General features: G+C 43.3%; 1 protein-coding gene and 1 long non-coding RNA gene across 3 annotated transcripts in view; one reads left to right on the top strand and one right to left on the bottom strand.

The window, feature by feature from the left end:
• The window catches only part of PLCE1 (phospholipase C epsilon 1), a 369,385-nt gene that overhangs the window by 215,343 nt on the left and 129,311 nt on the right, over window positions 1-24,731 (bottom strand). The window lies entirely within an intron of this gene.
• On the top strand, window positions 9,077-10,382 carry LOC129637054 (uncharacterized). Its single transcript, XR_008707326.1, has 2 exons — window positions 9,077-9,319; window positions 9,866-10,382. It is a non-coding gene; the product is annotated as an uncharacterized LOC129637054 (long non-coding RNA).

Raw genomic sequence — 24,731 nt, 5'->3', positions numbered from 1 at the left:
TCAAACTCACACTGGACATCTATTTTACACATGGTAATGTATGCATTTTCATGCTATTCTTCCAAATCATCCCACTCTCTCCTCCCACTAAGTCCAAAAGTCTGTTCTTTATGTCTGTAATACAACATTGTTAATTAACTACGCTCTAATATAAAATAATTTTTTTAATATGAAAAGAAAGGGGAAAAAAAAGGCTCTCAGTCTAGAACCAACCCTGCACAATCTCATTTCTGACTCACCACTGCCCTCAGTGTTCTCACCTAGTCCTCCTCCTTATCTGAGGCTGTGCTCCTTCTAATGTACTTGAGAGCACTGTGCTGCCCTAGTTATAAGAACAATCCTGCTCCAAGTCAAGGGAAATTTAAGGAGCTTTAGCTCTTTGCTGCAGCCTCCACAGTCTCTAGTCCAGTGCATCTGTTTTCACTTCTAGCTGGGAAGTCAGTCTTCTACCTCCTTCCTGTAATCAGAACTGCAGGAATCTTAGTCCTTCCAAGTCTGCTCAGACTCTATCCTCATTCCATTTCTTCTTGCAAGGGGCTGAGGTCTTCTCCTAGAATCCTACCCTGTAACTGGAAGAAATCTTGCTACTTATTGCCACAAAGGAGTGTTTCATGAATGAATGAATCCCTAGACTTCTCCATCATTGTGCACAACTGAATGGACACTGCTATATCTCGGTAGGTCTCCCTGATGTAGGTGGCCCTTGGACTGCCAGACACTACGTCCTCCTTGTTGAAAACTGTGTGCTGTGGAGGCCAGCTCAGCCTGTGTGGCTTTGCCCAGCAGCTGCCTCCCTTTCCAAGGGTCTCCAGGAGCCCCTTCTCTCTCTGCCCCTTCTTCCTGACCACACTGACCTGATGCTTTACAAGTTTCTGGCATAACTCTCTTACCAAAACCCTCCAGATCAATCTCCAGACATTCTCTTTCCTGCCCTTCTTCCCTCTGGTCTCTCTTTTCCTGCATAGAAGGTGGGAATTTGGGGAGTATCAGTAGACAGTTATAGAATAGCAGTTCTCAGTTATTTTGCCCCTAGGGGACATTCGGGAAAATGTGGAGACATTTTTTGGTTGTCACAACTGAGGCATGCTATTGGCATCTAATGGGTAGAGGCCACTGATGTTGCTACATGGGAGGCACAGGGCAGCTCCTTCCACAAAGAATTATCCAACTCCAAACTGGCTGAAGTTAAGAAATACTGGTCTAGAAAAATCAAAGATGCCTTCGCAGCACTACAAACACAAGATTACCAATAAAGAAGGATAATGCTTCTGTTTTCAGTTTTAAAAACTTCCCCCCAATTATAAAAATTCATGCTGAATATAGAAAAATTTGAATAAAGTAAAAGATTACACGTGATACCACATCACTATATATTTTTACCTAATTGTGACTGTATTAAATACAATTTATTTTTCTTCTTTTTCTACATAACAATCAAACTGCTCTCTGTAACACTAAAAGACATCACTTTCATTGTACGATTCTTCCCAAGAACAAACCACAGTGTAGTGTAACATTTTCTTATTAGTGTAAATTTCAGTTGTTTCCTGTTTTCCACTATTATAAAAGCTGTGGTGATACACATATTTATGCATAAAACTTTCTCTACAGGGGTGGTTACTTCCTGGATGAATTTTAGAAAGGGTCTATACTCCTTCCATAATTTTTGTAATGCAAACAGGATTTGTCAAAGGAGTCTATCCAAAACATCGCAAGTCACATGAAAAGTTCTCCTAGATCCTGGCTCTACACTGGTTTGAAAACATACTCCAAACCTGCAACCGAAAGTGTCTCCATTTGAGGAACTTCAAACGAGTAGCAAAAAAAAGGCTCCATCCCATTACTCTGAATAGAGCACTGCAGAGGATCATAAGGACAAGAACGAAAGGTCTTGTGATTTTTGGCACAAAGAGACATAATATGCCCTTAAGATGGCAAGATCTACTGGTTACAGGGGCAAAATGATTTTACTTAGAAGGTCTGTCTTATAAGCATAAGACTATTTTCTATTTATTAAAGCAGTTTACATATTTTATTTTTATTTATTTTTTGACTGTATTTTCTCTTTGTCTCAGGTATTCAGGCCTTTGGGAATGCAAAATTTTGACAAACATCTTTGCAGCTGTTGTTGGGATAAATCCAGAACATTCTGGAACAAGAATAGATCAAAGATAAAACGTTTCTTTTTCCATAAAGACCCAGCTTCCCTCAGTTTTAATAGCTGATTAGAATATGGCTAGAGCTTCCTTAGTGGCTCAGTTGGTAATGAATTTGCCTGCAATGCAGGAGACCTGGGTTCAATCCCTTGGTCGGGAAGATCCCCTGGAGAAGGAAATGGCAACCCACTCCAGTATTCTTGCCTGGGAAATCCTAGGGACAGAGGAGCCTGGTGGGCTACAGTCCACAGGGTCGCAAAGAGTCGGAAACAACTTCGTGACTAAACCACCACCGCTACGAAAGAGAAGCAGAACTGAACTCTCACTCTCTTCCTGCTCCCAGACTCAAAGGAAAATTTACAAGTATACATTAATAGAAAGCAAAGCAGTATGTCTTGATGTGTAAACTCAATGATGGCAGGGAATGGTGTGAAGTTGGCAACTTCTCTATGCCACTAGTCAGCCCCTGGCTCTGTCATTGACATTTGAAGGGTTCCATTTCAAAAAAAGGAAACCTATCAAATATGAAACCGTTTATGTGAAGTGTTTTGGAGATGCAGTGTACTTCTCTAAATGCAATAACAGCACAGAGTTGTTATTGTGTATTCCTGTGTATTGTCCTTTATGCTGTCAACCCAAGTACAGACGAGGAGAGAAGAGTCAGTGTTGATCAGGTGAGCTGTGGGACTGGAAAGAAGCAGGAAGGTGTCCAGGGAAGAATCAGTGGTTCAGAATCAGGTCTCATGGCAGGAATCAAAGTCTCCTCCAAGTCACAGGTATATCACAGGATATTAGCAATGATGATGGGAGGCATAAAAGTAACATACATCAGCAGCAACTCTGACCACTGACACCCCCATTTCAGGGTTTACCTCACTGTGGGCACTCTGCTAAGTGCTTTACTTGCCATATTTCAATAAATCCTCATAACCGCCCAACAGGAATACATGAGAAACATACACGACACAGGCTTAGAGAGAGGTTCAGAATAAAATAAAACCTTACAGCTGCAAAATGGCCAAGCAGAGATTTCAACCCTTGTCTTCTGACTCAGAGCTCAAGGGAAAGACCAGGCCAGGGTAGGACTTAAACCAGGAACTGGGGAACAGCACAGGGGAGGCATGAACCTGTGAGCCAGGCTGAGGCCAAGGCCTCCCTGACTCCTCCTCCTGGGCAAACAGCAGGTTTGCAGTCCTGGGGGCGCTACAACTGCAGCGGAGTTCACACCCTGCCTGGGGCACAGTCGGGTGGGGACTGGGAGGGCTTATGAATAGACTGGGTTTGTTCCTCCAGTAACAGGGAACAGTTCCTACTGCTGCATGGGCCCTCTCTTTCTTCCCCTCCCATTACGGGGTCAGGAACGGACTACAAGGCCAGCAGGCCCTGGCCTGTTCTATGGACAGAAGCAACGGTGGAGCCTTGATCCACAGGTAAGATCTGCCGTGGTGGGTTAGCGCCACAGCCCATCTCCAGTGAAATCAAATGCAATGACTTATGACTTCTTTTTTGTAACAAAAAATATTTTCAAGTGAAATCTCATGGAGAAGCAGAGGATTTATAAAAGATGAGAGGTAGAGCAATTCTGGTTTAAAGTGAGATGAAGAAAGTCCAGAATGCCCTCCTTCTACCCACCACTAACCTAAACACTTTTATGAACACTAAAGCCAAAAGCATGTTTGGACTCCTTAACATCAAGGAATGGTATGGACCCCCAAAATTCTAATTTTCTTTAGAAAGCCAGTAGCAATCCATTATATGTAGTTTCCTAAAAGCCTTTAAAAAACAAATCTGTTTTTCCATCAGCACCACACTTGTGGCTACAGAGTCCACCACTTACTTGCCACTTTCAGAAGTACCTTTGTCTTGTCCTAGACTCGTTCTGCTCTAGCTCCAAGGGCTATCTTTGCTTCTTCCTATTAGTTATGCTAGGAAGTCTATTATGACTTTAGAAACTGTTCACATCCTCCTCCTTCTCTTTCCAGACAGAACATTCCTAAGCTGTTTAGTCTATTCTCACTGGAGGATTAAATTCAATAATGTATTGAAAGCACCAAGCAAGGGGCGTGCCCAAAGGAAGGGTCCAGCAAGCATCATTCCTTTACCCCTCCTTTCCCATCCCCTTCATCAGTTAAAAGACTTTTCTCCAGTCTTGCCTTCCACATGGACATGTTGTAAATAAGGTTGGGTGAGATGACAATGACATCTTTACCTACACAGCCAAACACTGATACCACAAGGTTGGGAAGATCAACTCCAACCAGCACCACATGACTCGTCATCACAGTCAGGAACACAGAGTTCACTCTTCTCTATGTAATCTCCAAGTTCCCTGGTAGGAAAATTGTAACCAATAAATTAAGGCCTGAATGAGGACCTCTATTTTGTTGTTGCATAACCAAGCAGGGGAGAGGGGTGGGGGAGAGACAGAAAGAGAGACAGAGAGAGACAGAGTTCACACAGGTAAGAAGAGAGGGGTTAGGGAGGGTTTGATTATAGCCAAACAGTGTAGGAAGACAAAATAACTTTTCTACAGAAAGAGAGGCATAAAGATCAGAGAACATGAGTTCTCAGGACAGGAATTGTTAGGAAGGGAGCTAGTGCTCACTTCCTGAACTTGTACATGGAAGTAAGGAAAATCACAAAAACTTCAAGACACCACTAGCAGGAGGATAAATTGGCACAAAATTTCCAGAGGGCCACTTATCAATATCCATCATAGTTTTAAGCATATATACCCTAAGATCCAGTAACCACGTTTTTAGGAATCTAAACTGATAGAGATATTAACATTGTACAGATGAAAGCACAGTGATGTTCACTGCAGCTCTGTTCCTTTTTTTAAGGAAGTGTTCATGTTCATCATCAATGACTGATAAAATAAATTATGGTATATCCATACAAGGGAATAGTAGGTAACAGTGAAAAAGAGTAAGGTAGCAATGGCACCCCACTCGAGTACTCTTGCCTGGAAAATCCCATGGATGGAGGAGCCTGGTGGGCTGCAGTCCATGGGGTCGCTAAGAGTCAGGCACGACTGAGCGACTTCACTTTCACTTTTCACTTTCGTGCATTGGAGAAGGAAATGGCAACCCACTCCAGTGTTCTTGCCTGGAGAATCCCAGGGACAGAGGAGCGGGTGGGCTGCCGTCTATGGGGTCGCACAGAGTCGGATACAACTGAAGCGACTTAGCAGCAGCAGCAATATGTGTAGTAAGAAGAAAAAAATCTCAAAAATATAATAAATGAAAAAGACAAGTTGCAATATGTATGGTATCAACCATTTTAGTTTTAAAATAATATAACTGTTCATTTAAACATAAGAAAGCCATCTGAAAGGATACATGTGGATTATCTCAATTTGGGGGGGGAAAGGACAATTGTCACTTTTTATTTTTGATATTTCTAAATTGTTGGAATTTGTAATTAAAAATAAACTAAACAGGGGACTTCCCTGGCGGTTCAGTGATTAGAACCCCTTCCAGTGCAAGGGGGTGTGGGTTCGAGCCCTGATCAGGGAGCTAGGATCCCACAGGCCTTGTGGTCAAAAAACCAAAACAGAAGAGAGACAGTGTAATATTGTAACAAATTCAGTAAAAGACTTTAAAAATGGCCTACATTAAAAAATTCTTTTAAAAAATAAAGTAAACAGGAGAGCTAACTATAGCACAGTGGTGATGTGCATGGGCTCAGAAGCCATGCTACCCGCATTGGAATCCCAGCTGTGCCTCATCCTAGAAGCAACAGGCAATTTAACCTCTCTGTGACTCATTCTCCTCATCTGTAGAATGTCATTAATAATAGTATACTCACATTATAGAGCTTTTGTGCCAATTAAATGAGTTAATAGACATAAAGAGGTTAGAAAAGGCCTGACACTTATGAACACTCCATAAATCGTTAGCCTAAAAGAATATCTTTTATGTTGCTGTTTTAAATTACCAGAGGATAGAAGGGGGGAGGTGGGAAAAGACGAGTGCAGGTGATAAAAGGCCTCAAACGCTAGGCTAAGGAGTAAGAATCCATTTATTCAGTAGGAAATGAGGTCATTTATTCATTAAACAAATATTTACTATGTGCCAGGTTCTGTTCCAGATGGTTGGGACACATCAGTGAATGAAACAGACGACAGTATTTTAGAAAAGGTCTGATGTAATCAAGACTGGCCTTTTGGGTATGATAGTTACATGTCTTAAAAATGTTTTATGTGTTTTGAGAGGAGGTGATCAGGAACACCAGGGCTGTCAGTGAGGAGGCCAATGCCGTGTTCAGGCAATGAGGGCCTGATACACAAAAGGGACGACTCCAGGTCTGAAACCTGGAAGAGGTGTCTAAGGGCTGAGAGGACAGACAGCCAGTCCTTCGTGTTGGCAACGGGGTGAGGCTGGCACCGTCAGGCAGGGATTGGTGGCCAGAAAACCTGTGGAGACCAGCTTTTTAGAGTTTATCTCAGCTTCGGCTAACTCTGTTGGCCTGCAGTCAGCTGACCTGGTTCCAGCCTCACGTTTACCACCATTGCCTGGAGGGGCCCAGGAGAACCAAACTTCTGTGAGTCTCTGAATCCACATATAAATGAGGGTCACCCCTGATGATGTCCAGGTCCCCTGTCGACTCTAACATTCTACAGTTTTCATGTCACTCCAAAGAGGCAAGTGAATGGGACTTCCTTTCCTATTACCAGTGTAATACACCAGAGTCACAAGAGAAACCATTAAAACACAGGATTCAGATGTGCAGGATAATGTATGAGAAGACTGTTTACATTTTTATCCTTTTTGAGGAAGTGCATATTGAATTTAAAGGCAAATGTATGTCTCAAGGTCTGAAAACGGGTTACTCGAATAATTTCTTTCCATGCATGCAGCTGTTCTAAAGTATAAACCACACTCGTCCAGTAAAACCATCATCTGTTCTATAAAGAATATAAGCACTCATCTGGCCCTTATTTTTAGAGTAAGAGGTCAAATGCACAAGGGGTGAGATGTAGTTGAGTCCATCATGTCAGATGCAGACAGGGGCTGAAGGCCAATTATAAACCATAATATCTGAACTTGGGGCTATTTCAATTAGATGGCTTAGAAGATCAAAAGAAATGAGTTATTAAATATCAGAGTAGCCACACAGAAGCTGTGAAAAGCTCATGCTTCCCTTGTTCATTCATTCAACCGATGGCTCTCACAAAATAAATCACCAAAATAAACAGACTCTGACTCATTTCCCATTGCTTGTTGGAGTTTAGTTCTTTTTCCCTCCAGGGTCACGGAATACGTGAACTTCAGGCTTACTCTCTGTGTGAGAAAAGTCCTGCATGAGGATAATTGACTTGATGTTAGAAGAAAATGTAATTTTCAACTACCCACAAGTAACCGGTATTGAAGCCAGGCTGCCTGAGCTTTGAGCCCAGCTCCACCAATTCCCCACCTAAGTGATTTCAGGTAAACCAGGGGTCCCCAACCTCTGGGATCTAATGTCTGATGATTGAGGTGGATCTGATATAATAACGATAGCAATAAAGAGCACAATGAATGTAATGCGTTTGAATCATCCCCAAACCATCCTCCCCTCCTCAGTCCATGGAAAAATTGTCTTCCATGAAACTGGTCCCTGGCAGGGAACAGCTGAACAACTACCAGGTTCCATCCTGCCTCAGTTTCCCCCTCACAGGGTTGTGATGAGGATGTTACTATTGCTACATTGTTTGGAACGGCACCTGTTGTAGAGTAAGCACGATGTATGTGTTTATAAAATAAATCCTCATTGCAGGAGACAACACTAGGCAGCTGAGAGCAGCCGCACACTGATTCTCTTAAAGGCTACTTCCTCTCTGCTTACACTACTCACTCATAAAAGTACCACGGTAAGCCATACATTAGACAAGACAAGGCTCAGCTGTTCATTTTATTTAGGAAGGGCTGGGAGGAATTCACATTGAAAAACCTCCTGCCTAGACTGCTGAAATCAAAATGACACATCTCTTTAAAAAAGAGATATGAGTTTGTTGTAGAGATGAAATTAGAATACCTTGGCATAGTGCCCGTCAGCTTCAGAGTCTGTCATTTCAGCCAAATGTTTGCTTGAGCTATTTGAACCTATTTATTCTTAGCTGTTCTGGTGTGTAAGTGACTGTGTGAGTGCATGTGTACGTGTGTGTACACACACACACACACACATGATAGGGAAAAGGGTAAGAGCTCAGGTGAGACAAGATGCTTCAACGCTTGAGTCTGGGTCATTTCAGCTCCAACACTTCGAGCTGTTACCTACAATGAAATGTCTTGAGCCTCCATTACTGAAACTGAATAATGGTCTTGAAAACCTGGTCTTTGGGATGCTGTTTTCTAGACCATTATTCAAAGTGGTTGGGATAATTTGTCTTCATAAGGACCGTCCCCATGCATGCCAGCCGGAGGACTGCTGCCACTCGCTGGCTACGACACGACCAGGGTATCTGGTAGCATAAGTAATTAAGAGCAAACCCTGGATTCAAGCCCCAGTACAAGCCCCAACTTTGCCACTTCTTATCTTGTGACCTTGAAAAAAAAAGATCTGAACCTCTCAAACCCTGTTTGCCTATCTATAAAATGGCGATAATAATAACACCAGTATCTATCATATCATGTGCTCATGAGGCATAAGTGAGAATCCTTGGGAAGCACTCAGCATGGTGCCTGGCAGCCAGTGCTCTTTAAACAGCAGATTTCACAGAAGAGCTGTTCTTGTCCCAAATGCCCCAGGGAGACTTCCGGTGGGTTCATCTTTGGGTTGTGATGGGCAGTTTATTAGCTGGTTTTTATATTTGGTTTTAAAATCTCCAGTGAGAACTCTTTACATACTTGCTATCTACCTCCTCTACTGTTTTTCTTCTTTGTACCATTTTTTTTCTTTTTTGTACCTTTTTTTTTTTTTTTTTTTTTATACAAAGTAGCTATTTTAACGTCTGAGAAGTGGCCTATTGCTCATCAGAAGAGATTCCAGGGCTTTTTGTAGAAAGGACTTCATGTCAGGATGCTTTTTTCAAGGAGCTGCCTTCCTGTTCTCTCTCCCCCTGGGACAGCCCCTGCAAAGAGTGAGGTTTCAAGTATCCTCCACCACTGAGGTGGCAGGATGGGGGCCCTGGGAGCTCAGCCCAAGGCAATGGGGCAGAGAGCAGTCAAGAGAGCCCGTGGGTAAGTTCTGGCCTTGGTCCTTCCAATAACTAGCTGTGTGACCTTGGACAGGTCACTTAAACTCTCCAGGTTATATTGTCTTCATCTGTGATATGAGAGAGCTAGCAATGGACAAAAAAAAAAAAAAAAAGGAAGACAATTCTCCCAGGAGGATAAATAGTATAAACATTGTACTCTTCACTGCTTATCAAAGAAATGCAAATTATAGGAATGCAAAGACATCATTTTTTAAAATTATTAAAACAATCTAAAAACAACCTTGCTTATTATTATTTCTTTCCTGGGAACATGGCACATTGGTACAACTGATTGGGACTGGAAAAAATTCATACTGTGTCTCACAGAAGAGAAGGAGGAAAATGTACGTGAATCCTCATGTCTGCAAATCACTAGTTTTGAGGTTCAACCTCCTTGAGGTTCCATTGCCTCACTGGAGGAAAAATGGATAAAATGAGGATGATAAAGATAATGCCTATTTGCTGGGTTGTTGTGAGGCTTGAAACTAATGTCGATAATGAACTTAGCTTAATGTTTGGCACATTACAGCTGCTGCTGTTGTTCTGAAGATGAAGTTGAAGAAATGATGATGAGGACGCCTGACTCCACCTGGCTCATATTGTGACGCTGTTGTAGAAGAAACCTATTCTCTTCTTCCCTGGACTCCTTGTCCAATGTGACCTCTCAGCAGGCAGGGCAGATAAATGCTCAGCTGCCCGGCCCACTTGTCCAGTTTCCTCAGGGATTCTGACCTGTGGCCTCAGAGGTCCCCAGGCAACTCCAAGTACACACCCCCACAAACACATTCTACCACACACAGACCACTACACATCAGATGCTGGTCCTGCCCGGCTCAGCTGGCATTCAGTTCCACAAAGCCTCTGGTCTCAAAGGCCCTACCCGTCTAGCATCTAATGCCCGCTCTGCACCCCACAACTTCCAGGCAGACATGGGCGGCCCCTCCTGGGAGCTCAAGCTCTCTGACGCAGGTCTGTGGCCCCCGTCACCCTGCACATCTTCTGTGCCAGCCCGTGGCCACCGTATTTACCAAGAAACTCACCCCACCTGGTGGCGGCGGGGAGGAGGGGCTCAGTCCCTTTTCTCAAATGCCCACTTGTTTATGAGGAGCATTTTTCTCTCCTTCCTCAGATTTCTCCTGTGATTCATCTCTTGCTTTTTGGTAATTCAACTTCAGGATTGACTTGAATTGCCACAGAACTTTTATCTACTCAATATCAAAGATGCTTCTTCTCAAATGGTTCTTTGAATTCTTTCTCAATAGCAGGTTATGTTTCTGTTCCCATTCTGCAACCTAATAAGGACTGAAATCTGTTTTCAGTAGTTGCTTGATTTTTTTTTTTTCTCAGCTTTAAAAATAATTTCAGAGAGCCTCAGAACGAGGCACTGACAGGAACTCAGGAGTCCTCACTTCATTCATGAAACCACTGAGGGCCCCGAGATCCCCCTCTGTGGGGGTCACACAGTCACTCAGGAGAGAGGAAGCAGACTACAGCCTCCGAAGAAGAACTCCTTCTACCTCCCAGCCTGTCACAGGCCACCTCTCCTTGGTAAACGAGGCCTGGGCCTGAATTTCTCTCTGGAAAGACAGGAGGAGCCTGGCCACTCAGTGGAAACAGCTCCTTCCAGGAGTCCCAAGTCTATCACCCGCTCATTCCTCTCTCTTACTTCCAGGTTTTTGTAAATGCTATTTCCTCTTCCTGGTAACTCGGGCCAAGCCATGTTCATTCTCTAGGTGCTTCCTCCAGGAAGCCCACCTGAACCTCCAGATGAGGAAGCCTCCCACATGCAGTGCCCCCATCAGTGCCCTGGACACCCTCCCTCTAAGCTAACTGTTGTGCACCAGTCTTGAAACCGATCATTACCTTGCCTGGAGGTGTGCATGCAGCATGAGGGCAGAGCAGACGTGATTAACTCACACCAACATGTTAGTGACCCTTACAACCCCCCACCTGCAGAGACCAAGGCGCTGAGCACTGGAAGTGGGAAAGAGTCCCCAGGGCAGTCTAAAGCCCAAGGAAAAGTGACTTGACAATTTTAGACCAAATGGCCCTACTCTCAATTCTTCCAGATACTGAGAATAAACTTCTTACTCAAGCAAGTAAGGAGAGCAAAGTAACCAGGACCAAATGAATTTGGTTCAGAAAGGTGAACTGACTTGTTCACGGTCACACAAGAGATATGTCAGTGTTCCGGCTAGAAACCTCAGCATCACCTTTACCTCTTTCCCTCTGTTCCTCCCTAAACCAGGCAGCCTGTGATACTTTGGAACATGACTCAGACAGACACCCTTCTTCTCCACTCTGACTGCTTTAGCCCTGGCTTTAGACACCTCACACTTGGATTGTTGCAGCAACTTCCTGGCAGGCCTCCTTTCTCTGACCCTTCTGTGCAAACAGTTGAATTTTCTAAAATTCTAGGCTGCCAAGCTTGATGCTCTCAGAAACAGCATTTTGAAACTCGTCTGTTACACCCTTGTCTACTATGTTAGTGGACATAGCCCTCTCAGGAGTTCTTATGGCTGAGCTCCCTCTGATTGCCTCAAACAGCTCCCTGTATGCCTTCTCCAGCTGTTTCAGAATAAGTCTGGTTATAGGGAGCTTGGAAGCTCCATCAGGCAGGGGCTTGTTGGTCTACCACTTAGCCCAGTGCTTGGCACACAGTTGTAAGTGCTCAGTAAATACTGATTGAATGAATGGACTCATTAATGTACAAATACAGTGAAAAACATCCTTGATGTCACTTTTCCCTCCATATATGAAGTACTCTCCTCAGCAGAGGTCCTCATCTTGTCAGTACCATATCCCCCAGGATTTCCCTGGTGGTCCAATGGTTAGGGCCTTATGCTTTCACACAGGGGGCATGGGTTTGATCCCTGGTCTAGGTACTAAGATCCCACATGCCACATGGCATGACAAAAAAAATTTTTTTAATGGCATAAATTTATTTATATATGTTTAAATATATATATAGTATTCCTCAAGTCCATAATAACTAACCCTTGAAGAATCTTTGTTGGGAGACTTCATTTGCATATCCAAATAAAAAGTATTCTAGGGTTTCCCTTTTCCCACATACACAGTGCAAACAGACTTTGAGAAGTCGGAATAGTCTGAGCTTCACCTCTGCCTACATGTCAATTTCACCTGGTCACCAATGCTTCTGATCTTCATCACCTCTCCAGTGGGGAGGTAGCTGGGTCATCAGTGGGATCCTCTCAGGTGTAACCTTCTCAGTACTTTCTTATATAGAAGTCATAATGCGTTGTGCCTGACACGCTGTGTTAGCTGAGTGTTCAGAGCGAGTCCTCTTTATTATATGTTGCAGCTGTTTGCCTGACAGGGAAACCAGACTTGTTGATATGAAGTTCTTCTCCGAACTCACCTCCTGATGGGAGTTTCTTTCATTCCCTTGTCCAATACTCACACATTAAGTTCCTATTATTAATATGAGTCAACTCAATGGTAATTTGTCCCTCCTGGTGCCGACACAGTACCTTTTGACAGTAGTAGATTAGGCAACTTTTCAGTCTGCCTTTATAGACATTATGTTATTCCACACCCAGGGCAACCAGTAGAAACAACCAGCTAGGGTTTATGACTGGAACATCATTTTGCAAATGAGTCAGCTGGATAAGTAGTACAATGAAGGCCAGACAGCAAGTGAAAGACAGAGGTACTTAGAATGGCCTCTTAGCATCATTCCATGCTGCCCATAGGAGCAATAGCCAAGACACCTGGGAGAGTGAAGAAAGCTAGCAATCTCTGACTGAAGCAATGAAGTGATGGTCTGAATAAGGATGAATCGGAATCACAGGAAGCCCCTGAGAACAGTTCAAGATGACAGCCTCACTTTTAGACCTGGAGACCCCTCAAGTTCCAGATCTGCCTTGCAGCCCAAGAAGACCCTGATCAGCCTGGCTTAATGGCACGCAAGCTGGGCCACAGCATGGCCCACAGCCTGGGTGGTTTCCCCAAGATATGGAAATAGAAGGAACGTGGGCTTAGAATCTAACAGGTGGGCTGAAATCCTACCTGTTCCTCGTAGAAGCTGTGACTACTACGAGGCCTGTGACTCATCTGCAAAACGTAGATGACATCACCCACTAAGAAGGGTTCTCTGAGAGGATCAGAAGGAATATCCTACATGAAAGCAGTTAGTATGGTGCCATACCTGATTGCTTCCCTCTCCCCCACTTCTAGTGCCTGTTGCTCCTCTCTGAGGCAGCCTGAGGCTGTAGCACACAAGTGCTCAATGTTAATTACTGTTATTAAGGAATGGAAGGGCCCACAAGGTATAAGACAATTAAGGAGCCCACGGGAGAGGCAGGCCGTAGAGCAAATGGAGCCCAAGAGTACATCTTCCTCGAAGATGCGTGAACCCCTGGGGAGACCCAGCAGGTGACTCACAGCCCTTTCCTGTGAAATCAAAACCAATCTCTCTAGAAAAGAATCAGTTACAGATAGGGTAGAAGGAAGAGGGGGGCATTTAAAAGGTTTAAACATATTCTTTGTTAAAATAACTGATGAAACAATCTATAGTTATTAACAACTGGAAACAATTTCTAAGTTAGCCATTGGATAAAAGTTTTCAGCTAACAAGTTTTGAATCTTGCTCTAATTGGATGAGATTTAGCTAGTCAAAAACAGACATTAGAAGGACTTCCCTGGTGGTCCAGGGGCTAAGACTCTGGGCTCCCAATGTAGGGGGCCTGGGTTTGACCCCTGGTCAGAGATCCCACATGCTGCAAATATAACCTGGCACAGCCAAATAAATTTTTAAAAAACACATTAGAGCTGAAATTAGAATTCTACCAACAATTCAGCAGGAAGGGGACTGGATACCCACTTCTTCCCTTGCACTTGTGACCATTAGGCTAAGCATCTTTAAACCAACATCACTCCTTTCCTGGGTGCGGCTGCATGCACATAAGCACAGCATCCAAAAGGCATTAACCTGATGATGAACCCGGTGTGTGAAACACTACCTCTTGGGCAATGATAAATGCACTAAAAGGAGTATCTACTACCCATGAGTAACCACCTAACTGGCCTAGGACTTCCTCCCTCTGGTATTCACTGAAAGGACTGAGGCTGAGGCTGAAGCTCCAATGCTTTGGCCCCCTGATGTGAAGAGCCAACTGACTGGAAAAGACCCTGATGCTGGGAAAGACAGGGTAGGAGGAGAAGGGGGTGACAGAGGATGAAATGGTTGGATGGCATCACTGACTCAATGGACATGAGATTGAGCAAGCCCTGGGAGATGGTGAAGGACAGGGAAGCCTAGTGTGCTGCAGTCTATGGGGTCACAAAGAGTCAGCTGCGAAGAGTTGGACATGACTTACGACCAAACAACAGCCACTGCCACCCATGAGTAACCACTCAGCTGGCTTAGGACTTCTTCCCTCTGGACTCCAGACCTGGCTTTTCCCTCAGCCTGCAGCTCTTCCCTTCCTGACCCTACTTCTCCAAACCTTCACCTGAGGGCTACTCACCCTGCTAAGTCTCCTCCTGATATGACTTCCTCCAGGAAACCTCCCTCCCTGCCAGGTCTGGGCTAAGAGGATTGAGCAGGAGTTCCTGAGATCACTGTTCTTCCTTATCCTACATTACTGCAGAGATCCTCAGCAGGGATGGTTCCACCTCCCAGAGGACATGTGGCAATATCTGCAAACCATTCTGGTTAAGACTATGCATGTGACTGGATGCTTCTACCATCTAATGCTGCTAAGCATCCTGCAATGCACAGGACCATCCTCCCAACAAAGAACTGTCCAACCCCAAATGTCACCTGTGCCAAGGTTGAGAGACCCTGCTCTGCTTTAGTGTGACTGCTTACTTGATTATCTTTCTCACAGTGGTTGTCTCATTCAAATCCTCTGCACAATGCCTGGCACATCATACTCAAAAAAGACCTGTTAAATGACTGAATGACTTTCACCTCAGCTTCCATCTCTTGTTTACTGCTGCTTGCTTGGACCCTGATCAACTCCCTGTATGGGCCTCACCTAGTACAACTTCTAACCTAGCACAACTTCTGACTATGTTTTGACTCTGGCCAGGCCCCTCCCCGCACCAGGCCCATTTTACTCCTGCTCTATACACTAGAGAGGGTTCCCAGGTGGCGCTAGTGGTAAAGAACTTGCCTGCCAATGCAGGAGATGCAAGAGACTTGGGTTTGATCCCTGGGTCAGGAAAATCCCCTGGAGTAGGAAACAGCAACCCATTTCAGTATTCTTGCCTGGAGAATCCCATGGACAGAGGAGCCTGGCAGGCTACAGTCCACAGGATTGCAGAGTTGGACACGACAGAAACAACTTAGCACGTACACTAGAAAACTAGAGCTATAATACCTGCAGCACAGCAAAGAACAGGGCATCTGGACTTCTCAGCAAGCAAGGCTAGACAAAGTCAAGACCACAAAAAAGGGGAGAAGGCCTGAGCTAGCTGGGAGCAAGGCCAGACCACCAGGCAAATCGGGCAGCTGGACTGTGCAGTTAGGGGCTCAAAAGCTGATTAGTTTCCAAATCCTGCGAATGCCTTCTATTTAGTTAATGGACAGTGAGCGTCCGTTTTCGAGGCTGCAGGAATCTTCTCCCCCCTAAATGAAGCAGAACTGTATGATGAATACTTTCTCGAAACCCTGAGTCACTGCCCATTTGTTTCTTTCTGCTTTAGCTACTGAGTTCACATGAATAATTATAAGCTTATTTTACATGATCGTAAGGGGCTGGGTAATTCTGGCAATTTCAAGAATGAAACATTCACAAAGCTTTCAGGACTGTGACATCAGGGTTTGGGAATTCAAAAATCACTGCTGTCTTTATTTTCTTATTTGATTTATCATATTTCATATTTTACATATATCTATGATAATTTATTTTCAAATGAAGTAGTAAAGCCAGGCACCTTTTCCAGACAACAAAGGCTTAGGGGATTGCTGGGTTTTTGAAGCTAAAGATTAGTTGCTTTAACCATCAGCCCCATAATTTCACCTTTGAATTCCTTTAGAACTCTTGGATGAATGCCGAGTTGTCTCGGTTATTTATCCACATCCAGTTTGTCAACTGGTCTAGAACATTCTGTGCATCCACCACTACTTGATCTAGTACCTCTGCTTCTAAAGATGATTTAAGAGTGTTATTCAGTTTGATATATTTTTTTCTGAAAAGATCAAGGCAAATAATTTATTATGCCTGCTGGCTCCCTTTCATACATCCGAAGGAGTTTTCCGGTAATCTACAAAGCTTCTACCGGTTCTCTGGCTGGCTCCTTCACTCCAGTTACTTTAAAAGGCCTTCTTATTTTTGCTTTAATGTCTGTTTCTTACAGATGCCCCTTAAATTATACATGGATCTTTTTCATGGGCTTCCCAGGTAGATTTCTCTGTTCTTTCAATTAACTTCCTATTTTTCCTGAAGATATCTATTTCTTAGGAATATGTCTTGCCTTGAGCAATCCTCTTTGAGCTGCATATGTAAATAGAGATTATATGGGATTGCAAAGAGTTGGACACGACTGAGCAACTAACAGTAGGCCTATTGGGGGGGCCAGTTTCCCAGATGCTGCTGGTGGTAAAGAACTCATCTGCCGATGCAGGAGACATAAGAGACACAGGTTTGATCCCTGGGTCAGAAAGATCCCCTGGAGAAGGAAGTGGCAACCTACTCCAGTATTCTTGCCTAGAGAATCCCACGTATAGATAGAGGAGCCTGGCAGGCTGTAGTCCATAGTGTTACAGAGAGACACGATTGAAGTGACCTAGCATACACAAGGAGGGCTATGAGACAAATGCAGGAAGGTGTACGCGGAGAGTTTTGCCCGATGTCTGGCACACAATAAGTGTTTAGCAAATGCTTATTCTTATTGTCTTAGTCAAAGAAGGTGAGGTAAGAAAAGGAAGCCAGTTCTTCTCAACCCAACCTACTAAATGGTTTTATGAATCTTGTCATACTTTATGCTTCCCCATAGGTGTTGGAAACATTTTTAAAAAATTAGTTGGCAAGACTCTTGAGGTTTATGATATTTTTTCATAATCACTATTCACATTTTTCTCATTTCTCCTTTTACGTATACATTATCTTGGTTTTCCATCCTTGCAGCAGACCCTTAAACTTATTAGGATCATTGAATCACAGTGTTCATACACAGATGCTTCCTGCACCTTCTACGGTGCTTGTCTTCCTTTTCTTCTGTAAAATCATTAGTACAGGAAATGATCATTTGTCCTAATTCATCCCAGGGAAGTATTTTGCCAATCTACAAGCAAGTAAACACCCTCATTATTACTAATTGGCCCAATTTTTTTAGCTCGGCCAGTCCTACTCCAGCCTCTAGCTCAATCTCATTATCCTTGTCAGGTGGCCCATAACTCCTTTCTACTGCCATATTTTCATTAACTGTTGGCTATTTCTACCCACTAGGCATTTCCTGATAGCATTTTTATGCTAAGGCTCCTTGGATTTATCCACTGCTCTGAAAATCTGTTTCATGACCCTAGATTCCTACCCTTCTTTGCCAGATGTCTCATGAGAGCCTTTGGTTTCTAAGAAATTCAACAGCCTTGCATTCTGCTCTTATTAGGACCCTCAAAATCCACCTGTTTCATGGATGGTCTGTACTACAGCTATCTGTCTGTCTATCTATTTATCTATCTATCTATGATTATGGCTCAGCAATGACCGCAAAAGTTTCTGATCTTCAGCTTCCTTCTCAGCTTCCCAAATTAGACTTTAGAACCTCACTGTTGTATGCTTTCAAGTTATGGTGCTGGCACCAAAAAGGAGAGTTTGGCATGTAACTCACAGGGCATGCACGGGACAGCTTCCAGCCAACTGATTTCCTATCTCTGTTTCATCATTTTCACTAGATGGTCTTCACTCGATTTGTGCCAGGGGACCATGACTCGGTTTGCCAACCATTGCTAAATAGCTCTGGAATGCCCCAAGGCTTCCCTGTGTCCTGCACCTGCCTAAGCCTGCAGTGGTTGCCACAGTTCTTTCTTCATGGGTGTGATCTGCAGACCCTACTGGATTCCTAAGCTAGACTGACCCCAGTGGAGAAATCATGGAACAGACATAGTCTCTGGTAAAACCCCTACCCTCTCCAGCACACACACATACCCCTGGCGCCTCTCTGTACATCTTCATGTTGCAGGTGAGCATATGGAAGTTATTAGTATTCGATGTCTCAGCACTTTGAATTCAATTGGCACCCAGTGGCCAAGCAAGTCAGGGTGTGAAATGAACATGAAATAAAACACAGTAGGTGTTCTATCTTTTTGTTCTTCTTGTAGCAATAGCTCCTTTGAGACATGGCAGAAGTGGGCACCAGAGACAACTGCTTATATTTCATTATCTAACCACATAACACTGTCTATGGCGGGTGGGCCCCCATGTATGGGAAAGCTCTTTATCAATGTACCATGCTGGACTGTTAGAGTTGTATCACCTTAAACAGCAAACTCCTTGAGGGCAAGAACTATATTTCCTCCAGGGTATCTCCTGGTCCTCCTAATACTATGACCTGCACCAAGAAACCATTGAAGCCAACTGAACATGAACTGGAAGGGCTCCATCCGTACACCCGGTTATCACTAAGTGCCTACATGTCATAGTCTTCCCTTTCTCCCCTTCTCCATCCCCATCCTGGGTTACTCACCTCCTTCCCCAAGAATCTCTACATTATCTAAAGCCTCAAAAAGGCAGGGACTGTCTGTCCAGCCCACTGCTGTATCTCAGAGCCCAGAAGTGTGTGGCACAAAAGGTCCCCAGTAAAATGGCTTGAGCCAATACATCAATGAGAACAAACCTGTTTATAACCCCAGCTGGTGTCATGGGGAACACTCTGCCCAACACCAAAGTGTGACCTGGATTCTTTTGTGTCAAGCAGGGCCACCTGTAGCACATGCCAGAGGACAGGCAGATGTGGCAATACTCATAGAGAAGCAGAGATAAGCGGGGGCAGAGATGGGTCATTTTTCAAGGATATGTGTGTGTGTGTGTATGTGTATAATTACAGTAAATGTTTTCAAAATCACAACCAATAAAAAGAGATTTTTGGTGGAGGCTGCTGTGCTCACTTTAACTGATGATTGTTTCAGATTGTAATCGAGCCTGGAACTCAGAGCGGCCCACCCATAAAGCAATGCCTTTCACACACTGCAGCCATTCACACAGAATATCTGCCGCTATCACTACCCTTCCTTCTACCCCATTGCTGATTACAGGTATGTGATTTTGTCTGCCACCATGGTTCTCTCCCAAAGGGATAGTGTGGCTATTCATTGCAACTGCAACCATTCTGAAAACTAGAAAAGAGAAAGTGAAAAATGGACACAGAAGAAGGAGACCTTCACTTAAAGCCAGCACACATCAAAGTGTTGTCTTGCCAGGTGGCAACATCACCTGGGAAACTGCTAGAAATGCACATTTGGGGGCCCAACTCTAGTCTCCTAGATCCAGCATCTCTGGGGTGGAGCCCAGGAAGCTGTGTTTTATCTGGCAGCAACACTGCAGGTGTTTTGAGAAGCAAGGCTTGAAAGCACTGTTGGCTGCTTTAAAGAATTCTCGACATTGCCTAGAGGAGGCATTGGAGTCTGGGGTCCACAGAGGAGACTTTTTTTTTTCTTTTTTTTTTGGTATTGCTTACATTTTTTCATGAGAATATCTTACTATTTCAATAAAAATAAAAAAACACAAATAAATGGAACCTTTATCAACAGCACACCAGGATGGAAAGGACAATTCATGGCAACCTCCTAGGAGGTTCCTAGTAATTATTCCCCAACTGTTTACCTGGACAATTTCCCCTCTATCCTACATGACAGATAAGAAGGAAGAAGGTAGAATGATGATAAAGTAATACATTGACAAAATTATATTTTGTTTCTTGACAAAAATATAACAAAATATATTTTGTTTAATATTTCTAAAAATATTAGAGGACTAAAGTTATCCCTTAAGCAGGTAGCAATATGACCATAAGTCAAGTCAGGACAACATCAGGGTTAACCATTTCCAACTATACAGCATGATTTTTTTTAACTCAATTATGAAAAGTATTTGTAACAATAGCATGTCTAGATTCTCTAATAACCAGAAGAGAATGAACACAATACAATTAAAGAGTTTGCGTGTTTAATCCTTGGCATGATTCTTTTTTTCCTAAAGATTACAGCGGCTCTCACACCTTCTCAAATTGAGCCATAAACCTGCTTTATTATTAACCATCCCACTAAGAGAAAAACACAGTGGATGCAATGCTCGGTTAAAGCAATACAAAATGCTAGAGATTCTCCTGCCAGTCTGTCTCCCAAAGGAAGAAACGGGGACTATGTGAACTAAAAGGGCTCATCAAGCAAAAATGGCAGAACAATTGTGTATAGAGACCTCCTTGCTACAGGATCAGAGTCCTCTATATTGAACAAAAACATTTTATTTTCAATAAATCATAGAGACCAAGAGTTCCTATAGTCAATATTTTGTAACAATGCACGTGGAAAAATAATTTGAAAAAGAGTATATATAAGTGAATCACTTTACTGTACACCTGAAACTAACACAACATCATAAATCAACTATACCTCAATAAAAAATAAATAAATAATTTAAAACACCAGTTCCTGTGTCTATCTTTCTGCCACAACAAGCACCAGGCATTCACTCCTACGAAGACGCCCACACTCTCGTGGTAAAGAGGAGTGTCAAATGCCCCCTGTTCTCACTTTGACAACTCTACACTACTTTGGATGCAAGAAAAATGAGCTTGTGTCAGGAAATTGACATCATTTCTCACATTATTTTCATCCATCCACAAGGGGTGTAGAAAGCGTAAAAACTTAATTGAAAACTTGAATCCCAATAATACTCATAAAACATCATATGCTCTTGAAAGGGGTGGTAGAAATTCAGAGATAGAGTTATGTGAGCCATTTCAAGAGTAGTCTTCATAGCTTGAATTCCTTAAACACAGTACTTTGCAATGAAGTTAGCCAAATACAGAGAAACAAAACAGTTTTCAAGTTTTATTCTGGGTTATTTTTAACCCCAGAATTTTTTTTTTTTTTTTTTTTTAAGAAAAGGAACAGAACTTGGAATTGAATTGGTGGTGAGCAGGAAACTACTCTTTCGGTTATTTCTTGAACTAATCTTATCAAAGGTCCAACATGTTCTCAATGTTGGTGAATAAATAGCTTAACCACACAGATAAACTATGGACACTAACACGGAAAAACATTTTCAATAAGGTATATTTAAAGCATTAAAAAACATGTAGCTCATTTCAACCAGGGATGCTATCAAACATAACTGCACTGAACTCTTAAGTATACTTTAAAACTAGTTATACTAAGCCTATTCCTTACCACAATCGTATGCACAAAAGCCAAAAGATTAAAAAGAAAATCAAATCTGCAAAAGGAAAATCAACTTATTCAAAAGCTAGCATTCTGAAGAATATCATGAATCAGAAGTTTTCATTAAACTAGATGTTGATACAGACATAACACACCACAGGCCATTATAAAAGGAAGGAAAACAAATATCTAATACACCCTCAGGATTCCTTTCTAAATCTTGTAGATTAAAATGCACAGAGATAATCTTAAAACTATGTCTTCAAAGGAAGAGAAATTTGCATCTCTAACTGTTCAGTATTCTGGGTTAAAACATTTTAGAAACGTCTTTAACTAGGGAAGAAACTTCCCTGATCTTCTCTGTGAAATGTCTCAGAGGAATTGTGTTTTGGCTAACACTGCACAGCGGTGTGAGAAAAGGAACAGTCCCCAGATTTCATGCATTAAGAACGTCAGGGGACTTCCTGGACAACAGGAACCCTTACCTGGTCTTCTTTAAGGCTTCAGCATCCACATCCATCCTTTAATAAGGTAAAATTGGGTACTGCAGAGAGAGGGAAGAACCAAGCAACCCTCAAGGCAGACTGAGAGCATGCGAAGCCCCAGCTGACAGCCTGCTTCCCTCTCCTGAGGCTCTCTGCCTAAGAGGCTGCACAGAAACCAAGCCCGGTGCCAAATCTTAATCCTTTTGCAGAATCTCACATGGAGCTGCCTCACCTCTTCCATTCCCGCAAAGCTTCTTCCTGCTGCACTTCCTTCTGAAACCATTAATCATTGCAACGATCCACCGAGTGAAGCCCAATCTCAAACTGTACTAAAAATCCTGTTACTTGCGGGGTGATGAATGTTTACATTAGCAGAAATGAAATGATGTAATATCTAGAATCAAGGGAGGGCCTCCATCCAGAGTCAGGGCATTGTAAGAACTGCTATGAAATACGATTTTTCTAGATGGGGATAAAAAAATTACTCTGAGGTTTTATGAATCTAGTCTCTGTACATTTAGGATTATTTGGATTGTTCTGGTCTTACTGAGTATCATCATGCTTTCCCAACAGAAATTCAGAACTTTTCAATTACTTAAAGCTTTAGTTGAAAAAAAAAAAGGAGCAGACAGAATCCAGTGCATTCGTGTGCAAAGAACCTGGTATCAAGGTGGCAATGGTGGAAGGTGTCAATCCAGGGATGTGGAAGCCTGCCATGCTGCAGGAGACCAGAGCCTCTCACAGGTGCAAATGCCTTCAAAGAAAAGGCATCTTCCAAGAAAAGTACTGTTTATTTAAGCCAGAAGTCCATTGTTTTTCCATAATTTTTTAAAAATTAGTTTTTTGGCCACAATGTGCAGCACGTGGGCTCTTAGTTCCTCAGCCAGGGATCGAACCTGAGCCTCTTGTGTTGGAAGCTAACCACTGGACCTCTAGGGAAGTCTCAGGACTTTTGATGAATAAGAAAGCCCAGGGGTTTCCAACACTATTCCTGATAGACAACTGCTATTGGTTACTTCAGCATCTGATGGTCTTCCCTGATCAGGCTGGGATGGGAAGGTTTGAGAGGCACGATGCTGGATGAAAAGGGGAAAGGGGAGGGGAAGTGGTTTGTCAATAGAGCCCGCTTGTGAGAGACCCCAGGTAAGGTTTCAAGACCGATCAGAGATTGGCTTGTGACTGGTGGGGATGCCAGAGGTAGACTGTTTCATTTTGGATGTGTCTAACCGATCATAACGTGAAATTTTAAAAGTAATTATCATGTGCCACACACTGTGGTAAGCACGTTACATGCAAACCTCATTGAACCCTCACAACAACACTATGCGGCAGGTACTATTACCATTCCTGTTCTGCAGATGACGAAGCTGAAGCTCAAACCTGTACCTAAGTGATGGTACCAGGTCTGTCTGGTGTGCTCCTTGACCACCAGCCCGCTGCTCCTGCCGGCTTCACCAGCTACACAACCACACCATCACAAGCATGCTCTGTGCTCTGCAAAGTGACAAAGTGTCACTACACAAAAGCATGGGAAGCATGTGTTTGCAGTTCCCCAAAGGCATAAGCCAAATCCTTGGCTGCTGCTGCCCAAGAATGCCAGGCCCCAGAGCTCCTAGCCTGCTTGCCAGACCCTTGGAAGGAAGGTGGAAAACCTCCAAATGTAGGGGAAAGAATCAAATGTCACATAAAAGGATCTCTGGCCTGATCCAGTTCTGCCATGAACCAGTATGACCTCAGTCAACCCACTTCCCTTTCTGAGCTCTGAAAAATGAGAAGCTTGGACTGAGTTGGGTTCCAGCAACTACATTTCAGCATGAAATCTCTATGACACATGATTTTAAAGGATGGGAGTGCTAGGTGAGATGTTATTTTTTAAAAAATCAGAATTTCTGCATCCAAATGAGAATTCACTCCAACATAACGACACAGCAACAATAATAATAGTAAAAGAACCACTCTCATTTATTGAATTAGTGTACTACACAAGAGGCATTATGCTTAGAGCATTACATGAACATTCTCACTTATCCTGATAAAAGCCCCTAGAAGGCAGTATCATTATCTCCACTCCACAGCTGCAGAAATAGAGGCTCAGAGGGAATGAATTTGTGTAGGGCCAGAAGGCAATGGCACCCCACTCCAGTACTCTTGCCTGGAAACTCCCATGGACAGAGGAGCCTGGTAAGCTGTAGTCCATGGGGTCACGAAGAGTCAGACACGGGACATGACTGAGCGACTTCACTCTCACTTTTCACTTTCATGCATTGGAGAAGGCAATGGCAACCCACTCCAGTGTTCTTGCCTGGAGAATCCCAGGGACAGGGGAGTCTGGTGGGCTGCTGTCTGTGAGGTCGCACAGAGTTGGACACGACTAAAGCGACTTAGCAGTAGCAGCCACACTGCTGGTAAAGGGGACAAGTAGGGATTGGAATCAGGCCTGATAGATTCCAGAGCCTGTGTATTCCATGTACACTACACTGCCCTTTGATCCAACAACACCCTTTATCACTTGCAGCAATTCTGGAACACTTTTTTGGAAACTTCCATCAGAACTCGTA

Source organism: Bubalus kerabau, chromosome 22 (genome assembly GCF_029407905.1).
Source record: "Bubalus kerabau isolate K-KA32 ecotype Philippines breed swamp buffalo chromosome 22, PCC_UOA_SB_1v2, whole genome shotgun sequence".
In the NCBI taxonomy this organism is placed as follows: domain Eukaryota; kingdom Metazoa; phylum Chordata; class Mammalia; order Artiodactyla; family Bovidae; genus Bubalus; species Bubalus kerabau.
This window is presented reverse-complemented; position numbering and strand designations above follow the sequence as displayed.